The 25,672-nt window shown below is 37.2% G+C and overlaps 1 protein-coding gene and 1 non-coding gene across 5 annotated transcripts in view; both read left to right on the forward strand.

Annotated features, from left to right (window-relative positions):
- LOC134761654 (uncharacterized) overlaps positions 1–25,672 on the forward strand; it is a 985,940-nt gene that overhangs the window by 848,736 nt on the left and 111,532 nt on the right. The window lies entirely within an intron of this gene.
- LOC100451446 (HDGF like 1) lies at positions 1,305–25,138 on the forward strand. Of its 4 annotated transcripts, XR_008526068.1 has the most exons (5): positions 1,305–2,319; positions 14,698–15,184; positions 15,714–15,799; positions 23,857–23,971; positions 24,706–25,138. It is a non-coding gene; the product is annotated as an HDGF like 1 (transcript). The 4 variants fall into 4 exon arrangements; XR_008526067.1 differs by lacking the exon at positions 23,857–23,971; XR_010140591.1 differs by lacking the exons at positions 23,857–23,971; positions 24,706–25,138 and having other exon boundaries at positions 15,714–18,245.

Raw genomic sequence — 25,672 nt, forward strand, 5'->3', positions numbered from 1 at the left:
TGAACAACATTCACTTATTTAGCAAAAATTTATTAAACACCTGTTTTGTGCCAGGCCTCGTTCTAGGTTCTGAGAATATAGCAGTGAACATAAAGGCAACATGCTTGCCCTCATGAAGCTCAAGTCTTAGTGGGGATAAACGAACAATTTTCTGTCTATCTATCTATCTATCTATCATCTATCTATCTATCTATCATCTATCATCTGTGAAAACAGTTTATACATGAACAGTGAGAGAAGAAACTATGCAGATTTTCTGGAAAAAGAATGATCCAGGCAAAGAGAAGAGCAAATGCAAACTTCTTGATGCAGGAATATGCTTGCCATGTTCCAGGAAGAGCAAGTATGCAGTGTGACTAGAGTGACTAGAACAAGGGAGAGAGTATTAAGAGACGTCACGCTAGTAAGAAGAGTCCAAATCTTGAAAGACCTTGATGGCTATGCTATACTTAGCTATGCAATGACTTAGGCTATACTATATTTGGACTTAAATAGAAAGCCATTGGACAGTTTTCAGCAAAGTAGTAACATGCTCTGATTTACATTTCAAAATAATCCCTTTGGCTGCTGTGTTGGTAATAAGTACCAATTTCTGATACATAAATGTAGGTTGGGGGCTATCATAATAATCAATGAGAATATGGATGCTGCCTCAGAATAGAGTGGTGCAGGTACTTATTAGAAGGGCTCTGGATTTATTTTGGATTCATTTTGATTCTGGATATGTAGAATTTTCTAATTAATTATATGTGAGATATGAAGGTAAAAGGACAAAAATGATTTTAATGTTTCTGGGCTGACCTACTGAAGGTATAGCTATAACAAAGGGGAAAGACATAAAGAATTTGTAGGATTAATGTGTTGAAGGTCTTGTTGATGTCAAAGTATGTTGGAGTTGGGATAGTAAAAGATGTGAGCTATAAAGTTAGGAGACGGTGATCACGAAGTAGGATACATGATATCGATTTTATGGGTGTTTAGAGATTAAATGAGTTATTATTTATTCAGTTTAAATGGGTGAATAATTGAGTTTGATTTTAAGAAGGAATGGCTGATGCTATGTGAAGGATAAATTCTTTTGGAGGAGATGAAGTCAAGGACACAGCCAAAGAATTGGAAGTTTCTTCTATGCATGTAAGGAAATTAACATGAATGTTGGCAGGGGTAGTGTTGAAGAGAATGGCAGTTGCCCAACACCAACTATTTACAAGGAATGAGGAGAGTAGATGATTGCAAAAAGTAGGACTGTTGTGAAATCGAAAGCTGGGGTTTTAAGAAGAAGGAAGGATGATCTCTATGTGGCAATGCATGGCAAAAGGTACATAAGACCTAGTGATATAAGAGCCATGATACAAATAACAGCCATCTTTTGAGGGTGCTGCCTGGGAGGCTGTGTTTTAGGTAGGACTTGGTTTTGAGAGTTAGGTTTGGGTAGAGTAAAAAGGTGACATTCAGAGAAACAGCTGAGCTTATGAGGCGTTTTGCTGATGATGTGTCCCATGCTCCAAAGGGCACAGTGGAAAGTTTCAAGAGTCAGGGAGAAGGTGGATCAGAAAGGTATGTAAAAAGCCATGAAGCTCTTAGTATTGGGGGGATGAAGTATGACCTGGGAGTCCTGGGCTTCCTGTGACTGCCATGAATAGGCATCAAAGTCACAATGGTCCCAAGGAATATAGCAATGAAACTGTAGGCATTTGAGGGGAGAAACAAGTGAAATCTTGGCAGAGCATGTAGAGATCTGGAGTTTCCACTAATACAGGATCGTGGCCAGTAGAAGGTGGGGGTACTTTTGATAGATCTGTTATAACATCTTTCTTTCGTATATATATGTTGAGTTCAGAGAGAAAATAGGATCAATACTAATATTACAGACACAAAATAATGAACCTCCATACCATTTCTCTCTATTGACATAAGACTTTCCCATCATTATCAGGTTAATCTTTCTAAAATGGATTTCTTCATGTCTTTTTCTTATTAAGTCTTCATTAATATCTTACTTTTACCTGTATCATATTCCTTATCCCCTAACTTGGCATTTAAAACTTTTTCTAAAATGTCTTATACCTACTTTTCTTATTCTTTTGATATACTCATTTATTATTTACCTATATTTATTAAGCACGTATTTGGTGCAGACACTGGGAATACAGATGGTGAATAGTCATTGCCCAGCCCTCTGGATTGTCTTTTATTAAATAGTTGCCTTATTTCTCTATATGACACTGCACTTGAGACTACTATTCCTGCCCTCCTCCTTTCTGCTGCCTGCTGAAGAAACGGGGTGTTTCTCTGCCAGAACACCTTCTCCTTTCCTCGGTATGTATCTATGATTTACTTATGATTTCATGGCCTGTTCAGCCTCCTTTTCCAGTGAATGTTCCAAACACAGGAATATCTTCCTTTCTGAACATATACTGTTTTTGTCACTAGAACAAAGCCTAACCCCAAGTACTTGCTCACTAAATATTTGATGTTGAATGGCTAGCACCTGTTAATGTACTATAGAATGTAATCTAGAAAAATCAAGCCAACCATAGTGTATCTTTTCATTCATTCAAAACTCATCTATTGAGAAACTATTTTGTGCCAGATACTGTCTTTGCCGTGTGGGTTCTTTTAAAGTAAGGTGTCTTCTGCCTCTTGTTCTTGACAAACATCTCTTTCAAAAGCCAAAATTCATTTTTAGTGAGAAGTAAAATTGACATTATTCCTCCAACTAACATAATTAAGACATGTTTAACATTTGCACAGCAACAGATTTCCATTTGGAAATGGAAATGTCCATTTCTATTATTTTAAAATGTTCTGTATTAGTTACCTATTGCTGCTCTAACACGTTACCACAAACTTAAAACCACACAAATTTATTATTTTATAGTTCTGTAGTCCAGAAATTAAAGAAGAAACCATTTTTGTAATCCTAGCACTTCGGGAGGCTGAGGCGGGCAGATCATGAGGTTAAGAGATTGAGACCATCCTGGGTAACATGGTGAAACCCCATCTCTGCTAAAAATACAAAAATTATGTGGGCATGGTGGCACACACCTGTAGACCCAGCTACTTGGCAGGCTGAGTCAGGAGAGTCACTTGAACGTGGGAGATGGATGTTGCAGTGAGCCGAGACTGTGCCACTGCACTATAGCCTGGAGACAGAGTTAGACTCCTTCTCAAAAAAAAAAAAAAAAAAAAAAAAAAAGAGAGGAAATAATTGTATTGCCTTTTCCAGCTTCTAGAAATTGCACTTTCCTTGGATTATGGTTCCTTTCCATGTTCTAGCTCTCCTATCATATTTAAGGAGGTTGTGATTATGTTGGCCCGACCAGGATAATATCCAGAATGATTTCCCCATCTTAAGATCAGAGAATTAGCAATCTTAATTTCATTGCAGCCTTAACTCCTCTTTGCCATATAACCTAAAACTTTCACAAGTTTCAGGCATAAGAAAATGGGCATATTTGACAGCCATTTTTCTTCCTATGGCATCTTAAGAAAGTGAGGCATCAGATATCATCACCACAGAACTGTCCAGGCTTCTAAAGGTTTGACACCATGCTACTCATCCATCAACCTTGATGCCTCTGCATTCAGAGGTAGGGGTGCAGGTTAAAAGATCCCACCAGCCAGCATTCACTCAGAATCATCGTGGACTGAGAGTAATTTAGACATTTGCAAGCCTTGTACAGAGACGTCTAGAGCACTATCATAAATATGATATTTTGTCTAGATGGAAGAACTTAATAGAATTAAGCAGAAGGAATGGTTGAGGGAATTATTCTTCAGGAAGAAAGTGGTGAACTTGGCAGCAAGACAAGGTTGTGTTTTGGTTTGCTTACTGGGAATAATTTATGCCCTCTTAATCAAAAAATAATGGTGATTATGTTCAGATGAGTGGAATTGGTGTTTATTTGAAATTAAGCATGCTACCATGTTACTATAGATGACATCACACATGATTGTAACTTGCCTTATCTGCTCAAACTGTAATGGATACTGTGCAGGTTTCAGAAGAGGGTTTGTGTTGGCTGGCTCCCTCAGGCCTTCAGCCACGTGTCCCCAAGGAGAAAAGGTTTAAACAAAAGGAAAAGAAAATGCGTAGAAGACTGAGATGAAGGGAGCACATGGGTCAGGAACACTAACTTCATGTAAGCAATATTACAAGGCAGACGATTGTTGGTACTTTTTTAATTAAATGAAATTACTCTCCAGAGACAAGGATAGTTGGAGAGTTCTAATAAAACAGAAATTGGCTTTTTTTTACACTCCTATCACAAAGATTTGGAATATTTTGCATTTCAAAAGCATTCATCAACCTTTAACTTTTGGTAAACGTTTCAAGATTTTGTATATTTCTTCAGTGAGTTATTAAATAGCTGTCTGTTCAAAAAAAAAAACAGAAATTGGATGTCTAATATGCACATCAAGATGAAAATCTACTAAGTGTACTCGATATAGAATTGACTAGAATTTGCTCAAAAATTAATTCCATGTTAATTATTAAAATTAGAAACCATGTGTAAAGTCATTTGGAAGTTCTGTGGCCAGCTTATCTAGCGATGATCGAACCTATTCCGTTCTTTCCTAATAGAGGTACATGTTAAGAATGGGGAAGCTTTTCTCCTATCAGTATTTTTATCATGCCAGAAAATATAAAGTTATACGCACACATAAAATTTTCACTGCAACTTTATTTCCTTTGGCTTTTTTCCTTGCAGACGTTTTCCCTCCAGGTTTCTTTCCAAAATCCCATTTACAGGATCATTTTTCCAATCCACACTAAAAACTTAACTGTACAGACTGTCTTAACTTTTTTTTTTTGCTTAAGGCTTTATGCATTAGATGTTCATCGAATGTTGAGAAAATAGGTGTTGTTTAATTATATAATTCTCTTTCACACTTGTGGCTGCACTTAGTGCTTATATTGAAAGTATGCTTTTGGAAAATATATTTTAGCATTTCCAAGATTATTGACTTTTATTTCATTTTGGAAAACATAAGTTAATTTTTAAAAAAGTGGTCTTATGAAATTGAAATACAGATTTAAATTTTGTAAGGAAACCCTCTGTAACTCAGTTCGGTGAGTTGATGTATTCATTTTTACCAGCCTGGACGCAGTTTGACCCATTCTCCTTGCCCCTCGCAGCAGTTCCAGGTTTCATGAAGCCGATTGTGATCTTAACACGTTGTTCTTATTTCTGACAGCATTTTTACTTTTAACATTTTCAAGAGCACATTCTTTTCCCTGTGCTATTGAATCTAGTCCTGTGAGGAATGGAGATACTTGCTTACCACCTGGATTTTGTTCCTTAATGACAGGCCCATAAAAATAAAGAACTGGAGGAAAATCATTGAGTCTGCAGAATTCTGGAAGATCACTGAGACTCACCATCAGTCTTTACCTTACCTCCCTCTGGGAGAGAAAGGGCTGTTGTAGACATGCGTTCCAGCATAACATTGCCCAGCTATGGGGGAAGAGAGGAGTTTTCTCTCTGGCAAGCCACGTAGAGGTGCATGGGGGAAAGCCACCAGGATTTTTGCTGGTTACATTTCTATCCTAAGCTTCAAGGTGCATATCTTTTTCCTTCCATAGGAATGCAGCCTCCTCTTCCTTTTTATTTTATTTGACTAAAAATTGAACACAGCTATGTTTTCTATGTAGTGCCAGACATCTTGGTGTTTATAAGTGTCTAGATAATTGATTTTTAGCGTGTATTCATACATTTTGAATTATGCCAATGGTCCACTGCCTCCTTTCAGGAGGAAAGGAGGCCCCTTTACTGACATGCTCATGCAGAAACATTACAATACGTACTGGAGTTAGTATATATTGCCAATAGAATAATAAGTATCATATTCCAACTTTTGGTCAAGGCGGTATGAATTTTCACACAGCCTTTTTGTGCCAAACTGGTATCAAAAGAAGATACAGTACAAAATGAGAAAATTAAATATAGTCAGCCTTTAAAAATAATAGTATCTTCACAGACTTCACAGTGAAATGGAAACGCAACCATATGAGGATTTGAAGGGAGAGGCCTGCTGGAGTCTGGGTCCACAGGTAGGCAGTGGCCCTGGAGTGTTCAGCTCCTATGGAGCCTGAAAATGCTCAAAGACAAGGGACCATCCCACAGCTGGAAGCCAGGTCTGAATAAGGGCCCTGGATCCCAAAGGGCACCGTATCGACCACCCCACATTGATATAAAAGGCTGGAATAAAGTGCTGCCAAACTGCGGGTCTGTGGGCTGTAGATAATATAGCTGGCCTAGATGACCGAGAACTAAGAGAGGTCAGCAGCTGATTTGGTAATCTGTCCTGTAATAGCTTCAGTCTCACTGCAAGGCAGGGGCCTTAACCTGCCGTTATAAAACCTACTTTTGGAATGGAGTCAAAAGGTGAGGATGGGCAGAAATGATCAAAAAGAACAACAGTAGCAACAACAAAACATCAAGAATTCAGCAAGAAGTGAAATGAAACCAGAGGAAGGACATAGAAGACTGGGAAAACTGAAATAGAAGGTTTAATCTTACAAGCTTGACCCATTAGGTAAGTGGAACTCACAAGTCTCAATGAAATAGTGTGCGTGTGTGTGTATATATACACGCTATATATATATACACATACACACTATTTTTATATATATATAATATATAATTTTAAGGTCTACATGGAATATTTGCAAATATTTGCTACGTACTAAATTACAAAGAATGTCTCTACAAATTGCAGTAGGTTTCATGCATTGTAATTCTGTAAATTTCACAGTAAAGATTTTTTCATCCTTCTGCTTTACTGAATAAGTTGTCATGTAAGGCTTTTGTTTCTTGTGCCTAAGGGATCACTGAAAGCTGTTATAAAGGATATATCGAATTATTAAAAGTATCAGAGAGGGTTGACCCGTGGTGAGACCTGAGGCAGGGAGATCCACTTAGGAAGCTGTTGAATTAATGCAATTCCAGTCAAAGAGGGTTTATCACAGGTACGATGGGAGAAAGGTAGCTTTGTGTAGCATTTGAAAGGCAGTAGGCATTGAACCACACAAACCTGTGTTTTCTTGGAATTTCATCAACCTTTTACTAAGCCTTTCTGAGCCTCATTTGTCTAATGTGTAGAATGAGGATAACCGATCCTGCTTTGCCGGCTGGTTATGAGGACCAGAGATAATCTGTGTAAACGTCTTTGCAGTTTCTGACACAAAATTACTCCACAGCAAATGTTAGAGTAGTAGGTCGTAGGGAGTTAAAGTTAGGAGGTGTATGTACGATGCTTCTATGTGAAAAATAGAATAAAAATTGCTTGGTAATTGACTCTGTTTTTGAGTCACAAACGATTAAAAGACAGTCCCAAGAGGTTCAGGAAGCCAATATTTGAATAAAATATTTGAATCAAAATTGAACACAAATATGTTTTCTACGTAGTGTCAAACATCTAGGTGTTTATAAATGTCTAGATAATTAACTGATTTTTTTCAGCTTTTATTCACACATTTGGAGTCATGTCAACACAACCTACGAATCAACCCAGCAGTTGTATGAGTCCTATTTTGACCACAATAATGATTTTTTTACAAGATATAAAAATAAATACAATACATTGAAAATTTAAAATCTAAGTATTTATTTAAGGTTTCACCATTTTCAAATTGTACTCAGTGCACAAATTCAGCCTCAGGTCCTTTTATAATTGGCACATGCACTTTTCCCTGAATCCAATGTAAATTTAGCTAAAATGTAACTCATTTCACTATTAATAAAATAGGGCTTTGTCTGAAGTCCAATATCTATGTTATTTTCTATGTTTTAAGTACATCACAAAATAAAATTATGAATACCTTTAAACACTAGTCACTTTTTAAATCAAAAACAAAAGAATGAAAGATCTTGGTATTTCACATCCTTTTCTTATTGAAGTAACTTTATGACTTATCTGACTTGTGCATGGGCCAGAACAGGGATCATAAAAATTATTGTTAATTGGAAACCATGAGAGGAAAAAATATATAAAATATAAACCATGAACAGATAGCACAAAATATATAAGATATGGAACAAATAAAAATATATCCATTTTGAAAATTATGTATTGCTATTTAAGCAGGAACACCAAAAGAAAGTGGAAAACAAATCAACAAATGAAATAAGAAAGTAAACACAATCGATGGGAAGAAAGGTTTGGAAGAAAGATGTAAAGAAACACAATGTGAAATAACAGAACTTTGTAACTCTTATAAAGAGACATGCGGAGATACATTTAGGCATACTCTTCTTGGGAGGTAATGTGATAAGTCCCGTATATACTTCCTTCCTCACTTAAATATTGCCTTATCTGTACGTATCAATCACCATGCTTTCTAGATACAGAGGGGATGATGTCTTTTTTCCATTTTGGGAAATTCCAATTGACTTCTTGTTTCAATCATGTCACCTTCCTTCTGTTTATGAATGACCCCAAAAACATTTCTTCTCACATCTCCAGTGTATCTCCCAGAAATCGAACTTATGATATACATTGATGCCCTGGAAGCTGTCATCTATACTGTTTTGCTTTTTTTGTACTACAAAATGCCTTCAATGAGCCTAATCCATCTGCTGCTTCAATTTCCTTGACATCTGGTCACTTTAAAATTCTGCCACTCTCATGAAACTTAATTCTTGCTCGAAGATAAGAATCCAAACAACCAATGCAGTGGCCTTTTAAAAGTCTTCCCTTTGTCTTTGCTCTTTAAATAATATAAATATCTCTCTTCTTGTTTAAGATCTCATCTAGGTTTTACAAAACCACAAAATCCTAGTTCTCTACCCAACCACTCAGACCATTCTTTTTTTGCCTCCTTCAAAGATTTATTTCCTCATTCCACCCTGCCTTCCCATCTATATACAGTGAAATCAGTGGTGTCACCCTGCCTTCCCATCTATATACAGTGATATAGATGAACTCTCTATAGTTAAGTGGATATTAAGAAAGAAAAGTCATATTTCTCAAAAAGTTTTTTTTTTTTTTTTTTTTGAGACAAACTCTCGCTCTGTCTCCCAGGTTGGAGTGGAGTGTCACGATCTCGGCTCACTGCAGCCTCCGCCTCCTGGGTTCAAGCGATTCTCCTGCCTCAGCCTCCCAAGTAGATAGGATTACAGGCGCCTGCCACCATACCTGCCTAATTTTTGTATTTTAGTAGAGACGGGGTTTCACCATGTTGGCCAGGCTGGTCTCGAACTCCTGACCTCAGGTGATCCACCCGCCTTGGCCTCCCAAAGTGCTGGGATTACAGGCGTGAGCCACCACGCCCGGCCTTTCAAATTTTTATAATCAACTTCAAGGTAATGACTTGCAAGGACCCAAATTAACTGTAACTTTAATCTACCTGCAGAACACCTATCTACTCTGTACTTCCTCACCTGGATGTTTCCTGCCACTTAAAAGTAAATATGTCTGGAAACAAACGCCTCACGTTCCTCTCTAAGCATGATGGCATTTTTAACTTCAAGAGATTTAGAAGCTGTGCTTCAGTCTGAATCTGCCACTCTGGATCAATTGATTTAATCAGTTACCAAGAATAAACTGGATTTTCTCTTCTATATCATTAAAAAATATTGACTCCATTTTTTAAATTATCATCATTTAATTCAGGTCTTTCTCTCCTCATATATGGAATACTGAAATAACCATGTAACTGGTGTCCCTGACTTCATTTTTTTTCCTCCAGGCATTAATTCAACAGGAATCTTCATGTCAAACTGGTTTCCTAACATATATCACATCATTTCCAGTAGCATTTCAAAGTGCCATACACCTCTCCTTATCCTGACATTTAATCCCTTCTACTGATCACTGTAGTTTTATCTTCTCCAGTTCATAGTATACTTTTGCCGTGGCTTGGATGTTCCACGGACTGTGAACTGGACGTGACTGATATCTCACTGCCCAATCCTTTGTTCCTGCTATTTTCTTTCCCTGGAGTCCCTCCCACATCCTCTCTGCCTATCTAAATACTTCAATTCAGGACCAGCATAATCAATTTTACCCTTCCTTCCTAAAATCCTTTCTGATCTTCTCAGCCCAAATAAATTCTCTTCCTCTGCAGAGCTGCTCTAGTGCATACTGTTGTATATTGTCTCTCTGTCTGCATACTGTCATGCCACAAGTAATACCTGGTATTTCGAATACCCTTCAATACCTGAAGGAGTGTTTTATCCCATAGTAGGGGCTTAATCAAAATATATGAACTGATTCTGCTGACCAGAAATTACTCATACAGTTTTATCTCCTCCTCTGTGTATTTTTTCTTTTAAGACTTAATTTTTCATTCTCATCTGTTCTGCATTTTCCCAAAGTGTCATGTTCAGTTCTTGGCTATTGGAAAGCAAATACCATTTTTCTTACATTTTTAAGTCAAAAGGGGCAAATTACTACCATTGAAGTCAGCTGACTGATTTTTCCAACAGCCAGATACCTGATACGTTTTTTACTGACAAGAGCCATTTTGTAGCCCAACTGACCTAGCTTTAGATGACATACAACCTGGGTAGTTCAGGAAGTCTCAATATATGCCTGCCATTTTGGAGTAATTATAATAGTATTTCCTTTCACTCTCAGAGCTGTCCTGGTTTTGACGATAAAGTATATGGTTACCTGATTTATACTACCTCTCATAAAAATGCATTTTTTCTAACAGAAATTAAAAAGAAACACTGTTATATTTTAATCATATGTCATTTAATAATCCCCCACTATAAAAGCCCAGGAGCATTTTTATTAATGTGCTGAATTTTGTGATGTGGATGGGAAATGTGTTTGCTCCTAGATGGCGTCACAAGGTTTGCACGTACCATCTTAGATGATGTGCAATGAAGTGTGAGGACAGGCTGAGGTTTATGAATTTATAACAGGTGCCATGCTGGGAAGGGATGAAGACGGAGAGTTGTATCTGACTAAAAAAACCCTACAGAAAGAGCTTTCAAAAAAGAAGGTACCAACTGACCTGCGCTTGACCTGATCCAATGCTAACTGAGAAAAAGCAGCAACTTCTAGATTCAACTGAGTTCAAACCAGAGCAGAGAGACTACAAACCAGTGAGCCAAGAGAGATGGATGAAGTCAGGAACTTGTAGGAAGAAGGAAAGAACCATACCTAGTGTGCTGGCCCTAACCTCAGGGAAAGGGTTTGGCTGCACTGGTTAAAAGAATCAAGAAACTCTTTATATATTTCCTCTGAGATATCATGGCTCTTAAAAAAAATTCTTGGCAGCGTTCCACTTAAACTACAGAAATCTGTTCAATGTGGACTCTCAGATTTCAGCAGGGGATTTGCCGTCAAATGTTTTGGTTCTGATTCATGGCAAATTTTCACATCATTTGTAGGAAACTTTCAGATTAACTCAGAGAACATACATACACAGGCAGCTGAAAAGGCATGTTTCCAAATTTTAAAAGGAAAAGGAATCATTTTGTAAATGCCTTCTCTTAATTATATCTCTATCTACAGAAATAGCCCAAGTACTATTGCTTTCTTGAAGAGTCTTCAGTCCTTTTTATTTGGAAATCAATTTATATGTAATGGTTTATTTCATTTGTGAAAAAATACACAGCTCCACTTTATAAAATCCAGTAGATACTTTATGATGATTTTCAGAAATTGACCTCGTTAGTACTGTATTTGCTTTATCTAAAAGCATGCTCCAAATGAACCGTTGCTCCATTTCAACCTTCATTTAGTATTCCTCCTGGCATGTTCTGACAGACAAGCTGCTCTTGCAATCCAACTTCTGCCTTTGAAAGTTGTCAGTTCTGGTCTGGAATATCATGACTGAAGGTTCATTTGTCTTGTCAGAGTTCAAAAGGGCACCTGAGTTTTATCCCCTACCTGCCCTCCCTTCTTTCCCTGCCTTTCAAAACAATTCTGCAGCGCCACTTGGATTTCGGCCTCAACTCCTGGACGTGCACATGCTGGTGGAGCGAGGCTCCTTCTGCTCACCTTCCCAGTGGAAGGAGCCAGGCTAGAAGGAACGGGAAAATGAAACTTGATGGTATTAATTTTTAAACTCCCAAACCAGTTGCTGTACCTGTCACTTTAGGCTTCTGAATTTCATTAGTGTTGACAGAGATGAACAGCACGTTCTAATTGAGGGCTTGCACCTGCAGCTTGACAGCAGTGGCTTCTTTATTGGCACTGGGATAAGGCCCCATTCCCCAGGTCTGGTGTTTTGAGAGGTAGCAATCATTTTCTCAGAATGTGCAGTTGGAAGAAGGCAATTGAACTGCAAGCTAGTAGCCAAAGAGAAAAATCTCTCCTTCTTTCTCTATCCTCATCTTCCTTAGTCACTCTTCTGCAAACCCTTACTCCTAGTGCTTTGAAATAGTCCCCTCCTTGTAAGCTCCATGTACTATAAACAGAAGAGAAGAGAGTGGATAAGAATGGAGAAAGAAAAATAAAGAGAGAAAAGAAAAAATTGTGATAGGACAGAAAGACTAAGAGAACAAATATTTGAGCTCATTTAAATAAAATCTCACAATTTTTAAATTATGGCTCCAGATAATTTGTCTGCTCACATATTACTGCCTTTCAGTTCACCCAGTTGTTGAAAAGCAATAGCTTTTTGTCAACAACGTGTTCATATGTATAGTTGTATAAATACAAAATTCACTCATACCAATGCCTCTGCCTGAGTTATCTCTTATGATTTTGTTTAATTAAAACTATTCTCTAATGAGCTCAAGTGTATTCATGTGATTATATCTCTAACATTCCTTATAAGTGTAAACCCATACATACTTAGCACTGTCATATGAAATACACACATATGCAAATAGTACACTTGGTATATAATGGGCATTCAATACCACCCACTTACTCTCTATAATAAGTGGAATTGTCTTTACAATACATGAGTGGAAATAAAAGTTAGTGTCATATAAACATATGAAACTATACATATATATATAAAATATCCTAATATGTTTTACTTGAAAACCTACAACATTTTAAAACACATAATTATTTAGTATATGCATAAATAAATGAAATTATTTGGCTTCTTAAAATAAGCTATTCTGTAGCCATTTGGGGAAGGAGGCAATAGCAATTAAGAATGTTTGAATCAAACAGATCAGGCTTTCAGATTTCTGCAACTTATTATATATGTGATCTTGGTCAAGTAATTTAACCTTCAAGTCAATTAAAAAATAAGGATAATTCTGTAGAAAAATGGGCAGGTGTTTTGAATAGGCACATCACAAACAGAGCTATACAAATGTCCTATAACCATCAGGAAAATACAAAGCATTTTGGAAAACATTTTTCTAATATCTAATGAAGTTAGGCATATTTACATATTCCAGCAATTCTAAGTGTATGTCCTAGAAAAATGCAGGCATATTTACACCAGATGATAGGAATGACAAAGTTTGTAGGAGCATTTTTCAAAACACTTATTAAGTGGAAACAATTCTAATATCATGAGTAGGAAAATGAGTAATTAATTAATGAAAATGATTGAACTGCAATTATAAACAACAGCACAATGGATTTTTATCAATGTAAGGTTTAGCCAAAAAAAGCAAGGCATAAAGAAAAAAAACCTGTATGATTACAAAAAGCCCTTATCTGCACTGGATAAGTAGGAATATTTAAGTTGTAAAGCCATAAAATAATTCGTTAAAAAAAGTCAAGATAATGGGTATCTTGTTTTTTTTTTTTTTGATAGACAGTCTAACTCTGTCACCCAGGCTGGAGTGCAGTGGTGTGATCTTGACTCACTGCAACCTCCACCTCCCGGGTTCAAGTGATTCTCCTGCCACAGCCTCCTGAGTAACTGGGATTACAGGCACATACCACCAGACCCTGCTGATAATGGTTATCTTTAAAGAGGAAGATAGGGATTGGATTCAGAAGGAAGGAGCTTCTGGGTAATAGTCTATTTCTTGACCTAGATGGTGGTTACCTTTACATTTATGTCTTAAACACTTTTTCTTATATGTATTGTATTTTTATTGTAATAAAAATGACTCTTTAAAAAGCAATACTTTTAGCTTTCTGCAGCTACTTCCATTAAATCTCCCAAGAAATAAATTCACAGGATCATAAACAAAACTATTTGGATTTCTGGAATCTAATCTGAGACATTTCCCATTTTTAACCCCATTTTCTGAGTTACATTTATATCCCATGTCTTTCTGTCAGTGTTCTTAATTTAAAATCTGGGGTCTTGAGTCAGAATTCAGAAATGATTATTTTAGTCTATTGTGTTTGCAAAAGAAACACATCCTTTAGGAAAAAACGTCCCTTTTTCGGTAGTGTGGGCTTTTGTAAGATTTGAGCTCATGATTCCTGTCCTTGGTTGGGTTGCTCACATTCTTTGTCATGTCTCCTGTATGTGGTATTTTCCACATTTGTTCTACGTCCCTGGGTGAAAGTCAGCCATCTTCCATGGACATTGTACAGAATTTCCAAAGATGCACCGTCAGTTTTACCATATGTCCCATACCCCCCACCATGTGCACCCTGAAGGATGAAGCATTGGGCTACTGTAGAATAATTTTCTGGACTCTAGACTAATTTGTAGTACATACATAGGAAGCCTTAAGAAAGTATTGTATTCCCCGAATGCTAGGGGCTTAGGAGGGAGGGACAGAGGAGTGGGTGTCAGGTCAATCTCTTCCTGTTTTTTTTTTTTTTTTTTTTGGACGAAGTCTCACTCTTGTCCCCCAGGCTGGAGTGCAATGGCGCGATTCAGCTCACTGCAACCTCTGCCTCCTGGGTTCAAGTAATTCTCCTGCCTCAGCCTCTGAGTAGCTGGGATTACAGGTGCCTGCCACCACGCCCGGCTAATTTTTGTATTTTTAGTAGAGATGGGGTTTCACCATGTTGGCCAGGCTGGTCTTGAACTCCCACCTCGGCCTCCCGAAGTTCTGGGATTACAGACATGAGCCACCGCGCCCAGCCCCTCCTGCTATTTTATAGTTCCTTACCCTAGTAGTGTCCTGCACTGACTATATGTTATCATTCTTCAGGATACCTTGATGTGGGTTTTCAATGAAGTCCTAAGTGAAGTCCTAAGGCAATCATGTAAGGAAAGGAAAGAGCAAAATTTAAGCCATCTTTTAAAAATTTATCTTCTCGAGTAGCCACCAACTGCCTTCTCTCCTTGGCTGCGACAGCAGAATAGCCTTCAGTTTTCCCAAGGTTTTCTTACTTGGTATGTTTCCATTCTTGTTATTTCTTGTATTACATGTTTCATCTGTATTTTTTCAAGGCCTTTTTTTTTTTTTTTTTTTTTGAGATACCCAGTGTAGTGAGATGGAGACCCTGAATCAGTGCCTGCTTGGGTGTTTATGGGCTTGACAAGTAGATGCTAAAATATACCCATATCCCGGAAACTGATAGAATTTATCACATGACAAGTCTATAGTAGAAAATAAATGTAAGTCTAGCCTGGATCTGAAGGTAAGACAACCAGGGAGAACCAAAGCTAAGATAATCAGGTGCCCCAGACCCCCAAAATACAAAAAGTAGAAAGGGCAAATTTGTGTGGATGAAATAATTCATACAAGTTGAGGCTGTATATTATTAGCACTTCATCCAAGTTTAAAGATACTTAGAATATTTGTTGATTATTAGCACAGTGTAGCTACTCATTGAATTCAGTTACACAACCTTGATGAATAGTTATGGAGTACTTCCCATCCTCAATATTATTAAGCACCTATTATTGCTTACTCTTTTAGGCTAATGGAAGCATGATAGTGAGCAAGACAGACAAGGTCACTGCCCGCAAGGAGCTGCTGATGCAGAATGACATGCAAAGAAGAAGGTAGTATGCAGACTTATGTACTCCCGTTTCAAGTTGATTGGACCTAGAGCATAGGTGAAGGATTTGATCTTGTACAGGGACAGGAAATCTTTTTCCACTCTGGAATATAACAAAGAATAATGGATTAGTGGTAGAAAGCAAGGCAAATTATCACCTGAATTTTTTCTAGGTAAGAAACTGACAAGATTGCTTACTATGAGTGGGAAGGTGGTGAAAAAGTTACAGGTGGAGAGTGCTGAAAACAGCAAAGAACACAGTAAGAGACATGAGTATGGAAACATGGAGGTAGTAACAGACACCATTATGAGAGCAGCAGGGGTTGAAGATCATGAATTTACAGTAAATCAATATGAATAATTTCGTGATATTTTTAGCCACTTGCAACCACTCAGAGTAGATTTATTCAGTATTGAGGTTGCTGAGTGGGTCTGAATGAAAGACTATTAAGGAAAAGGGAATACTGGGAAGATGGTTCATTGGATTGTTGAAAAATTGTGTTGACTTCATATTGAAACCTCTTGTTAAATACATCTAAATCTCCAATATGATATCCTCAAGATTAAAGAACAACTCTGTCCAACAGTTTCTGGAGCAACTATCCACTAGTTGAATGATATTAATTTTGCTGTGTAAAAATAGATTCAGTTTAAACATTTTAAGAAAGTTATGGGCAAAATAAATGCCTCAGAGGATTTGTGATGGTATCGTTTTTGGTTTCGTGGTCTACAGAAATATTTAAAAGAGCTACAAAATTAGGTAATTTAAGAAGCAGTCGCTACACAAAATTTGAGATTTTTAGTGGTGACCTTCTTGAAAATTTGTAAAAGTTTAGGTTGAATGATGACTTAAGCATCACTTCATGAACTCATAATGAAATACTTACCTAAATGCTTAAAGAGCCAGAAAAAAAGGTTCACATAATCTGTGGCTAAAAATGTTTAGCCAATCTTCTCACCTCAGTAATCATACTTTATGATCAAAGCAAAGACAAAAAGTAAAAATAATGTCGGTTTCTAGGTTCTTAGCTTTTGCTTTTTCCTAGTAAGGAGAAAACATGCTACAGTTGGTGTCCCTTCAAATTAAAATTAATCACATGAGAACTAAACAGCTACTTTAGATGATTACAGACTGAATCTAGCTAAACAATATTAGCCTTGGTGACAATGAAGAGTAAAGGTGTTTTATTGTTCACTGATGTCAGGAAAAACTTCTCAAGTTGAGAGTGCAAACCTTGAGAACACTAGTACAGAAATATCACTTGGTGTTTTGAGGTCTCAGAGAAATGGTCACTCTGATTCTGAATTTCTAAGCATGGGTATCAGCAGATTTATTTTATTTTATTTTTTATCATGGCAGCTTTCAGAAAGGAGAGTTGCAAGCTGATGAAAGCCAAAACACGTGCTTTAAAATTGACACTATGCAATCACCAACTAGCTAGGCAATCTCAAAAATGGCTTCACTTTTCTTAGCCTCAATCTCTTCAACTGTAAATCAAAGAAGTGCTACTCAATAATTTCTAAAAGTCCTTTCAGTTCAAATAGCATGTGCCTTTTAAAGATAGTGTTTTGTGGATTGTACATATTATCTCTCAACAGTGACTAGTCCAGCTTTTCAATGAAAGGAAAGTGAATTATTCTGATGGTATCTTAAGGGGGCGATCTAACAGGTTGGTGGAGTGGGAAAAATACATGCCTACAAAGCACAAAACTTAGGTTTGGGTCTGGTAATTCCATCAAATGTTGTTGACAGCAATTTCCACATTGGTAACATGGGAATTGTCATATACTCTTCCTCTTGCAGGATCAAGATGCAGCAATATATATGAAAGAACTTTAATAAATAACACAATACAACCAGGAAAGACTATCAAAATATGAATGATTTGTTCTCTGTGCAAGTTTAAGCACATGTCATCATTAAGCTCTAGAAGGCTAGGGACTGTGTATTAGCACTGGGGTTTGGAGTACAGGATTTATATGTCCACCAGAAAAACTGGATTATGTGTAGTAGAACTGTTAGGTTAATTCTTCTCAAATTAATCTTTTAGTAAAAGTAATCCTAGCTAATATCCCTGGAAGTTTATTTGGGTTATCTTATAGGTTGAGAATAAAATTTATTGGGATAAGAAAACAGGCAAGAACAGCCAAGTTGATTCTGAAAAATAGCAAGTGATAAAGGCAATGGAAGTGGTGGGGGTTGGGAGAGGTTTGACCTATGTAATCACAAAACAGAATGGACATTAGAACTCTGTCATTTGGCATAAAGATCATTTGGCAAAAAGATGGTTAATATTGAATAGAGAATCTATTGAGTTTGCTAATTAAGAATATTAAATTCATTAGAAAAACATGAAATATTCTACAGCATTGTGGCAATCTGCTATTCTTTAGAATCCTTAAACTGACGTTTATAGAATTACCAGTGTGAAAGAACAAAACTCTAAAAATTACAGAAGAAAATATAGGCAAATATGCTTGCCAATCTGGGCTTATCAAGATAGAAAATGCAAAAGCTATAAAGGAAAATAATATTGAAAATAAAGTGTTAAATAAGAAACTCTAATAAACCATCTTTAAACCAAGTTAAAAGATGATTTTCAGACTAAAAAAATTTGCGTAAAAAGGATTAAGATTTGGGATAAAGAAGCACTGTATGAACACATTAAAAATCCAGTAAAAGATGGAAGGGAAGGGAAAGGAGGACAGGGGAAGGGAGGGGAGGAGGAAGAGAGAAGGGAGAAGGGGGAAGGGGGAAGAAAGGGAAGGGTAGAAAGAAGGAAAGAGGGAAGGAAGGAAGGAAGGACGGAGGGAAGGAGAGAAGGAAGGAAAGAAGGAAGGAAGGAAGGAAGGAAGGAGTAACCTGAAGTTATTGATATTTATTGATAGCATTCTCGAACCCCTAATATGAGAATAAAGCCAATCTATGCTCTCTAAGGCCTTTTGGATATCAGATAAACAGGAGTGGATTAGGGTTGTGGCAATTTTATTTGTGTCTCTAGGTTTAGCTGGAACTAAAAAAAAAAATGTGAGAGACAGAAAGAAAAGAAAGCCCGCAACAACTGCCATACATGTTTTCAAATTCTTTTCACATTTGACGTTGTGATTTTATTCTTGGGAATGCAAAGGCAGATAAAATAAAATCAAACCAAACAAAAGATTTCCAATGATGCGGTTTGGCTTAATTAAGCCTTTGAACACATTCAGGCTTCCTGTTCAGATTATGTGAATATTAAAAGTACAATCTATGTCAAGGTAGACTCAGTTCCTATCTACTATTCTTATACTTTTGAAGCTGTATTTTATAGGTATTTATGTGAAAACAGCACCTTTACTCATACTTTATGCTTACCAAAGAGCAGTTAATAGATTTCATAGAGTTTGGCCAAGGTCTAAATTTAGACAGAGGGCTCGTGGTGGTCTTGTGTACACAGGTATGTTTTGCTTTAAACATAATTAGATTTCATTGTGTGCCCAATAAACATTTTACTGAGAATGTGTCACAATGTCCATGGCCATATAGCTATCCTAACAGCCAAAGCACTTGTTGACCTTCAGTTCTTTCAGTCATACTAGTAGTGTGAAACTGATTGTTTGGAAACTGGAAGGGACAGTCTGCTTAAGGCTGAGCAAAATTAGCCTGGAGGTAGCCTTGACTCTCTCAGCCTAGGAGGCAATACGCACTTTCTCCTGGGGGGCAAAACACACTTTCCCCTGCCCAGAGAGCAGTGGTGAGGCAGGATGTCAGTAGGATATTCCCATTGCAATATTGTTCTACCCATCTCAGTACTTAACTCCTTCCCTAGTTTCCCTTCCCATGTGGCCACGTATATGTGCTAGCTCTGCATCAACTCTGAACAGAGAGCAAGGAAGTCTAATGCTTAAGAATAAATCACAGACTCTGGAGCTCAGAATTAAAAGTCTGCTGGGATATCATCCTTTCCCATTTCCCATCATATGCCCCATGCTAGCACCTTCCCACCCTGTGCTTTCATAACACCCTTTTTAAAATCCTCCACACTTCAAATACTCTTTTCCTTCCATCTCTACTTAATCCAAACTCTCCCACTTTTCAAGACCTAGCTCAATGTCCACACGTTTCTAAAAACTTTTCTCATCTCTTGATGCTTTTTCATTTTTCGTATCTGTAGAATATCCTTGATAGCTCTCTGAGACATTTATCATTATCCATCTTATCTTTGGGGATGTCTCATTTCAAAAGTAGATTCTTGGCTGGGCACAGGGGCTCATGCCTATAATCCCAACACTTTGGGAGGCTGAGGTGGGTGGATCATGAGGTCAAGAGATTGAGACCATCCTGTCCAACATGGTGAAACCCCGTCTCTACTAAAAATACAAAAATTAACTGGGCGTGGTGACACAGGCCTGTAGTCCCAGCTACTCAGGAGGCTGAGGCAGGAGAATCGCTTGAACCCAGTAGGCGGAGGTGTCAGTCAGCTGAGATCATGCCACTGCACTCCAGCCTGGCGATAGAGTGAGACTCCATCTCTAAATAAATAAATAAATAAATAAATAAATAAATAAATAAATGTAGATTCTTAAAAACAAATCTTGTTAAAACATTAAATGAAGACAATAACAACTTTGAGGCTTTCTCTTTATATTTTATTTGATTGTGAAATATTCTACTTGCTAAAATGGTGGCTTAGAACTTGATAGACAATACAAATCAGTGAAGAGGAATTCTCTGAGTCAAGACGCCACATAACACTTGAGTGTCACATTATGGGAATCTGGCTTGAGCAGGTCCACTCCTTATTGGGGCAAATCCAGAGCTTTAATATGAAGACCATGGAAAATTAGGGGTCCATAGCACCCCTCTGTGTAGGAACAGAACCTTGTTCTATTGGGACATTGCTTCCAGTGAAAACACTACATACCTCTTTTTCCCTTTGCAGCCCTGTGTAGGCCTGTGACTGTGTTTTGTTTAAGAGATGTAAGTGGGAAGTTCCTTTATGAGCCACCCCTAAAGTGTGCCTCTTTTGCCTTATCTTCCATATTGCTGTTTGGCATAAGAATATGAAGGCTGGACTTTAAACAGCCACTGTCCGCCATTAAGAGAGATCCAAACTACAGTGACTTTAGGAGGTGGAAGCAGTTCAAGTCTGTACAGAATATGTTGTCTTTGGGCTCTCACTCATCTTTGGGCTTCTTTTAAGGAGAGAAAGAGAAACAACCAGCAACTTCTATCAACCTGGCAAATGGTAGTTACTACAACTTGTCCATTGTTAACTTACAGTTTGGTCACATGCTCATGAAGTTACTCCTAACTGATATGTTCTAGAGAGTTTGGTTTACCTCTGCTAACCTAGGAGTGGTGAACTTAGTTCATTCAGAAACAGTAAGAAAATGGCATTTAACAGAGCCCCCCAGTTCACTGTGTGTATTCTGAAAAGACTATGAATAGACCAGACTCTGAAACAAAGCTAAGAAACATCATGAGCTGAGAACAAGACTCCAAGCCTGACTCTCTGCTTTAGCCTCCACCCATGCCTGTTGCCACTGCCACGCTCTGGTTTTAGGCCACATTACTTCTCAGCTGGAAGATTGGGAACGTTTCTTTTCCAGTCTTTCCCTGTTCGGTTCTCCCTGATACATGCTACAAATAGAGTCATCTTTTCAAAGTGTAACTTTGAATATCTGCTGTTTGCTAAAAATGCAACTTTTTTCCTATTGCTATCTGATATTTTTCAAGCAACTTACCTGACAAGGTAATGCATGCTTTTGAATCAATTCTTCTTCTAGTACTGCTTCTGTCTACTCTTCCTTGTGTAACCTGTGCTTAAGCAAAATTAACAACTTAGGATTTCTAGTATGAGCCCAGCAGTGATTCACCTCTTGCACACAGTCTTGTCTAGACTATTACTGATATTTGAAATGCTTTTCTGCACCATCTTTAAATGGTCTTACTCTACCGCTTCTTGAAGATTCAGCTCAAATGCTCTCATCTTTGATATCTTCTTTTATAACAATGACAGCTCTTAAACTCCCAATTCTACTAGTAAAAATAATGAACAGGTGTTGTGGGAAGTCAGGGACCCCAAACGGCTGAAGCCATGGCAGAAGAACATGGATTGTGATGATTTCATGGACATTTATTAGTTCCCCAAATTAATACTTTTATAATTTCTTATGCCTGTTTCTTTACTCCAATCTCTAAACATAAATTGTAAAGATTTCATGGACACTTATCACTTCCCCAATCAGTACCCTTGTGATTTCCTATGCCTGTCTTTAATCTCTTAATCCTGTCAGCTGAGGAGGATGTATGTCGCCTCAGGACCCTGTAATAATTGCATTAACTGCACAAATTGTACAACATGTGTGTTTGAGCAATATGAAATCTGGGCACCTTGAGAAAAGAACAGGATAACAGCAATTGTTCAGGGAATAAGAGAAATAACCTTAAACTCTGACCACTGGTGAGCCAGGCGGAACGGAGCCATATTTCTCTTCTTTCAAAAGCAAATGGGAGAAATATCACTGAATTCTTTTTCTCAGCAAGGAACATCCCTGGGAAAGAGAATACGCGCCTGGAGTTACAGGCCTATAAATGGCCCCCCTAAGTGTGTCCATCTCTTATGGTCGAGGCTGTAGAGGTGAAATAGACCCCACTCTCCCATAGTGCTCCCAGGCTTATTAGGAAGAGGAAATTCCTGCCTAATAATTTTGGTCAGACTGGTTGCCCTCAAAACCCTGTCTCCTGATAAGATGTTATCAATGACAATGGTACCCAAAGCTTCATTAGCAATTTTAATTTCACCCCGGTCCTGTGGTCCTGTGATCTCACCCTGCCTCCATTTGCCTTATGACGTTCTATTACCTTGTGAAGTACTTGATGTCTGTGACCCACACCCTATTCGTATACTCCCTCCCCTTTTGAAAATCCCTAATAAAAACTTGCTGGTTTTGTGGCTTGTGGGGCATCATGGAACCTACCGACATGTGATGTCTGCCCTGGACACCCAGCTTTAAAATTTCTCTCTTTTGTACTCTGTCCCTTTATTTCTCAAGCTGGCCGACGCTTAAGGAAAATAGAAAAGAACCTAAGTGAAAATCGGGGCAGGTTCCCCAATAAACAGGTCTTGAATAACTGCTGTTAAGTCAAAAACTAAATGATTTGAAATTTTACTGTACTTGCAAGCTAATGATTTAACTTGCTCTGGTCTGTCTATGTATCTATGTATCAATGTATCTATCTATGTATCTATCTATGCATCTACCTATCATCTATCTAACATCTACCAACTACATATATCTGGGTCAGAGACAAAGGCAGTATATTACGACTAAAGCAGCAGCAAAAGCAACAGTTTTGGGTGGGTTCCTCAATGCCCGATTTCCCACAAGGGTATGTGGCAAGTGCCATCCGTTACCTGTGCATCAAAGTAATGCAATTTCAAAATTCAGAAACTCTGCTCTTATATGGGACTGTGGATGACATGCTCAGCCTCTTCTCCCATAAAAGAGAGAGATCTTATTGTTACTCCAAGATGTATACACTGATGTCCCACTTTATTACGATATAATGTAAACAAATCTCTTCCAGGGAGGAAAAGGGAAAGTATTTACCTTTACTATCCTGAGATGTCTCCAGGGAGGGAGACATCTTTAGCTTTACTATCCTAGAATGTTTTCTTATACAAACATAGGCTATAAATGCCTTTTCTCAGGCAGCTTGACCCATGCAAAAACAGGAGATAATCATGAAGAATTGTCTTCCAACAACCACCATGTGTCAGAGACATTACATAGTTTCTCTCCAATCCTAACCATAGCTTTGTAATTTAGATATTAGTATTCTAGTTTTGCAATTGAAGAAATTACAGCTTGAAAATCTCAAATAACATGCCCGAAGCTACACAGTCTAGTAAGTGTCTGAGTCTGGATTCAAGCTGTGGTGATCATTTCACCTTAAAGCCAATACTTTTTCCATTGCAAAACCAATGTAGTACATCCTCCACTGAAAGAAGCCTTATGGGGCCTGATGTGAATTTCTTTTATGTCATATGTTGTCTATTTTTCTTATTCTCATGTAAGCTTTATGAGGACAGAATCATGTCTTATATCCTCTACTGTGCCTAAGAAAGAAGTAGCCTGCAATGATTTGGTGCCTTATTAATATTGTCTGAATGAAGAAAATCCATCCAAATAGGTATGATGAAAACTTGGCATTATACAACTTACGTAATACATGACTGTGGAAAAGAGGTCACATCATAAAATTCAAATATAGGAAGCTTTTACTTGAAATATTAATAGTGATCTCAACTAGTTTTTACTCAGCTGACGATTTTGCCCAAATGTTTATGAAAATCTGATGTCTAAAGTTTAGAAAAAGTGACTAAGACTAAGACTAAATTGATAATCAGTGAGGAGGAATAAATAGAAAAATTTTTGAATCAACTCACAAGAGAACTAATGTTTTAATATAGGGTATCTTGAAAAATGAAAAATTGATTGCACTTTAGAACTAAACTTCTTCAATTCTAACCAAAAATATGCTTTATGCTGAAGAGTCAAAATTCATGGTTGAGTTACAGACATTTTTCCCTCTCAATCTGGTTCTGGAGTAAAAGTCTTTGTCTTATAGCAGTTTATTCTAAGGTGCTCATCTTCTATTTACATAGCCCATTTTCTATGAACATAATTCATATCACTGGAATATGTGTCCATAGTTCCTCCTTGCCTGAAACCAGGCTGCTCCTTTACTCAGAACCGAGCTTCTTAAATAAAAACATTGGAGAGTGTTAAAACAAACATCTATTGTAAAACTTAGTCTCAATTTTGTCATTAAGTACTCAAGTTATTCAGTAGAATAAATATATTTGGTTACTCTACCCCTTCTTCCCTTTAGGTTAATGTTCTCTGCATTCTTTTCCTCCTTAGGTTAAATCATGAGTTTTCAAGACCAGTCTTGCATTTCTACTAAGAACTTGCTTTGAATATGTGCCCCTTCTTGAGATGAGAAACATTTATTCCTAATATACATTGAAAGAACAAAAATACATTTACGTTGTATTTTAATAAATACTAAAAACGATATTTTAAAATAAAGGGGACATTTTTACCTTTCTTGGAAAAGATATAACAAGAAAACAGAAATGCATGTACTCATCTGTGGGAGGAAGATTATGTTTCATTATACTTTCAGCTACTTTGGCATTTGTTTTCCTTATATATATATGCAGAATATTAAAGTGTTAGCTATGTGTGTGTGATTTATTGTGCAACTTCTTCACCCAAAAAACCCTTCTATTTTAGTAGAGTTCAATATATTTCCTTTGGGGAAGATTAAATAAAATATGTTAACTCAGTTAAATTTGGAGTCTGATGACAAATGACCAAATGTGTTCAAATTGGGCAGGCAGAGGAAATCTGTCCAGCAAAGGACTAAACTTGGAAATAATGTTTGAATGTACACTGGTAAACTTTTTCAGCTTATTGCTTTAGAGTTTAGTATTACAATATGACATTAATTTTAAGCAGTAAATTTAACAAGTAGAAATAAGATTCCTACACAGTGACACACAACCCAGCTATGCAGCTATACACTAAAACTCAAATAGACATATTTCAAGATAAAATTACATGAAATCAGGATGGGGTTAGTGAAACATATTTTAGATTTCATTTTTGTTTATGGCAATGAGGAAAATTTTATGTAGTCCCTTTGTGTAGTTTGACACAACAGACAAAAGTGTACATATATATATATATATATATATATATATATATATATACATATGCACACACACATATGTCTACTTTACTCCAGAAGTAAATTATTCTGGAATTAGAAAATATATCTTTACTGTGAATTTTTAAATCAGTTATTTTTTATAAGGTATATAAA

Source organism: Pongo abelii, chromosome 5 (genome assembly GCF_028885655.2).
Source record: "Pongo abelii isolate AG06213 chromosome 5, NHGRI_mPonAbe1-v2.0_pri, whole genome shotgun sequence".
NCBI classification, from domain to species: Eukaryota; Metazoa; Chordata; class Mammalia; order Primates; family Hominidae; genus Pongo; species Pongo abelii.